Genomic DNA, 4,405 nt, shown 5'->3' with positions numbered 1-4,405 from the left:
TGTGTGTGTGTGTGTGTGTGTGTGTGTGTGTGTGTGTGTGTGTGTGTGTGTCAGGCTCGTGCTGTCAGTCATTACTCAGGGTAGACAGTTGGTGACTTTTATGTAGTAAAACAAAAAATAAATAAGAGAAACATAGCTGCGTGATTGAGTTGAAGGCAGAATTACTTCTACCTGAATAGCTCGTGAAAACAAAAGCGTTGTTTTGGGAGTGTACGCAGCACGTGTACTACAGCCGTTATATGCGTAAATTAAATACTGAGACCGAAAGAAAGGGGCGAATTATGTCTGCCTAATCTACAAAAAGGTAAAATATCCTGCATTTTATGCATAGTGGTCAAACAGTGAGCTGCAGTAAATAAATATTGCGATATCGTCTGTACAATCTACCTCCCACACTGTCTATTAAAACAATTTCCCTACAAATAACCAATAAAATTAAGGAGTAAAAAAGGAAATAAATATTTCGTAATATATCTACAAAATGGAATCCTTGTCAGTCATTAGAATATTTTGCTAATTATTGTGTGACAATATCATACCATCTCTTTCCAATGATTAAACTTGTCATATAAGTTCACGCCCACTTTTACAGTTACAGCAATCCCATTGGTTCGTAAATTTACGATAGAATTTATGACAGAACGGGGTTGTTGTGCGCTCAATAAATACGTGGAATTCAAAATCTTCAGCTTCAATTTCGCTTCCGATCTATTGTTGAAGTCGCATAAAAAAATCACGTACCACCGACCACGATCACAATAATGGTTTTCGCATAACTGTCCATGAATATTTCGCAGAGTTTTCCAATTTCTTCTCTCATGAATTTTGGGTTTCTTCTTGTTCTTAACATAATGATTCTTCATCAACATTCAAGAATAAGAAAATTGGAAGAGAAATGAAAAGTAAAGTTAGTAAATGAAAAGTAAAGTTTGTGTTAATGTAAACGTGTACTGTATGGACTTTTCGATATTTTGAGTGGAAACGCTAAAGTTGTATGTGTATGCGTGTGTATGTGTGTGCTTGTGTGTGTGTATGTGTCTGCGCGTGTGAGTGTATTATGTGATTATGTGTGAATTTGTGTAAATGTGTATAGAATAATATCTCCGTTGAATAAAGTTAAAATATGGTCTGGTTTTTACGTTTTTTTATAATGGCATTTTTAAAAAATAAATTTTTTGCAATATTGAAGTGTGTTAAACATCAAAGAAATATTCTGTAATGTTCATAAAGTTCAATTAGCGCTTTCATACATTCGTAGTAATCATCAGATTTCAAAATGTATTTAACTGACAGTTGAGTTTTTGACAACTGTAGTTGAATTACTGACTCCTTCATTTTTATGCTTCTTAGAAGGCTCCAACAAACTGAAGTTTTGGAATAAAATTTTGACCAATCCGCATGCAGCTTAAACGTCAAGGTTTTCTGGGCATACCGATATCACTGGTATGGCTTCCACCTTTATTTTAATCAATTAACTTGCAATTTACATGTAATGGTTTTATGAGTAAGCAAACTTAGTTGGTTTCGATCGTTTTTATCTCAGTTGGTGGGAGCCTTCTGTAATTTATTTATATTTATATGTTAAAGGTATTTTTTAATCCACATCATTAACTGGTTGTTATATTATTTCTGTTATTTCCGGTCAGAAAAGGTTTGAACATTTTAATGAAGCGTTTTTCCTTTATCTTTCTTGCAACCTTACTTGTGTCATGTAGTTTGTGGAAATGAAAAGTTAGAAACATTTTCTGACCACATGTTTCTGTTTGCTCAATGGAATTTGACGAACATTAGTGTTCCGGATGGATTTGTTGCCTGTGAACTCGTGAGCGTTCGATAATGCATTCCCTGTCTCGCCAACATAAAGTTCCTCGCAATTCAGGCGTTTGATGCAGTGGATCAAATTTCTGTTTTTGCAGTTCATATCTGCATTTGCGAAAATCTGTCCATTTTTTGTTCTTATGGATCTGAATTCTTCCAGATTTTCTAGGGATTTGGTCCAAATTAGGAAACAACCATTGAGGTATATTTTCCATGTATCCTCTATATGTCTTCTAAAAGTCGTGCGGTAGTTCTCAAATTTTTATATAGGCTTTGTTCCAAGTATCCCAATACCGAGTTCGTGAAAACTGGAGAAAATCGCGTCCCCATAGCTGTGCCTTGAATTTGGAGGTAGTTTTGTTCCGTTTTAAAAGGAATGTATTGTTTTCGAGGATGAGGCTGATCGCGTCTAGTATGAAGGTTACAGTAAATCTACTGAGGACCGCTTCTCTATGTTTATCAACCTAATATTTTATGGCATTAATTCCCAAATTATGTGAAATATTTGTATAAAGTTTCTTACATCAAAACTAACTCACTGTGAATTGGGTTCTGTTGTTCTTAACGTACGTTGGTAACCATCACATATAGAGTACACGCTTACATCTTGGCGATTGTTTGCATCAAGCCTTTCTTTATTTCCTTATTTTTGAGCCAAATAAATTCATGGATTTTTTCAACACATAAAATTCACTTGTTTGGTTCGATCTTTGAATATTATATTACAATCGCGTTCGCCTGTGAAATACAATTTTCTTCCAGTAACACCGTACACTATTTTGCTTGAACTACATAATTTACGTTTACCCATGTGTTCCCATGTTTTCTCATTTATGATTGTGAAGTCCCTTCCCCTGTTTAGTTTCATTTTGACACTAGCGGTTTCAATACTCACATTCACAAATTTTCTGTTTCTTATAGTTACAACTTTTCCTGCTGACAAGCAATTACTTTTTTCGTGTTTGTTCCATTTTCCTATCATTCTAGTTTTGAAGTGCGATTTTATATGCCCTGCAAACTCGCAGTGAATACCCAGACAATCTTTTTTCAGGTGCATCCCACTACATGTCATACATGGGTCTATGTCCGATAGTTTTTCTGTTTTTCTGCAACAATTTGTTCTTCCGACGTTTTTTGCACTGGTCTTATTTGGAAGCACTCTTTCCGTTGAATTTCTTCTGTGTCATGCCTTAATTTTAATATCATGTCACACTCTTCCAACAGTTTCTGCAATGTCAAATCCTGTTTCTTTTCCAGTTTTGATAGAATATCCGTTTGGATTTCTGCATCTCCTTTATCTGTCAATCCTTGTGCAAAAATCAAACACTTGAAAGAATCTAGAGTAAGCATATTGCTTTAGATTCTTGACCATAATAAATATTCTGAAGTTCTAGTTGTGTGATATTATTTCTATTTTGTCACAGAACTGTTTCCTTGCCAAGAAATCTCTCGATGATGACACAAAAAGTAAGAACGAATTTTATATCATACAACACTGTCAAAACAAAAAGATTGGAACATACGTTTACATACTACATTAAATATCATAAAATATTCAGCTTCCACTTCTTCAGTAAACACCGTAGAGATGAAAACTAGGTATTTGCCTACTGACTTCAACGTTGAATTAGTTCTGCAACACTATCACTTATTTCTCAGTAAAATATTCAACACAAAAATACTTGCCTAAATATATTCTCAAATATCTTTACTATACTTTAGTATAAATTCCTTAATGAAAAGTTATTCTATTCTACTATGATATAAAGTGTGCTTATATGTATATGTGTGCAAGGTCATGTCAATATCTATCAGTAATTTTAGGTATATATGTGACAATAATCTGAAAAAACTAGTCTGAAAAATATTTTCAATCCAGCTGATTTAGTGACAGTGTAGACAAGAAATACAAGAAAATTGGTAACGAACAATATCAATATAAGCTTCAATATGTCTTCACCGCCCACTTTGCATGGGTGGGTTGGTAGGTAGATTCCTCAGACATTTCCTCCATGGAATGCTGTCCGGTTAGATACCCATGCATAACCTACTGAGACTATGGATATTATCTATCTCGTTCTTTGGCTGCCCCTTAATCTCCTGTAAGTTGGCACGGCTAGAAAAATCAGTCTTGCCATACTTTCCTGCGCTATCCTAAGCACGTGTCCATAATACCGTAGCGTCTGACCCTGCGAAATTGCCTGATATTTAAGCTATGCAATCTACGAAGAAATATACTGTAGAGATTCCCTGGCGCAAATTCACTTCGGCTGCATTTATCAACGCTCGTACTATTTTAGTCATGAGCCAACATTCATCACCAGCGTGTTCGACTTTTTTTTTTAACCAATTTCTCGTCTTCTGAGGAACGAATGCCTGAGTTGGTGATTTACTAGTCCAGCATCCACAATTGGAGCATTCAATTCAGCTTCCTGCCTCCCATCATCCGTGAATAGAACACCGTAATACATAGTGAGGTCCCAATAACCGTCATTATATTTACTGCGGTGATATACTGACCATATCGCACAAGGAGTTTTTAGGCGGGCAATTTAAACTGGTCGTGTGCATACGTGCATATATATAT

The sequence above is a fragment of the Octopus bimaculoides genome, chromosome 20, assembly GCF_001194135.2.
Source record: "Octopus bimaculoides isolate UCB-OBI-ISO-001 chromosome 20, ASM119413v2, whole genome shotgun sequence".
Lineage (NCBI taxonomy): Eukaryota > Metazoa > Mollusca > Cephalopoda > Octopoda > Octopodidae > Octopus > Octopus bimaculoides.
Note: the sequence above shows the minus strand (reverse complement) of the source record.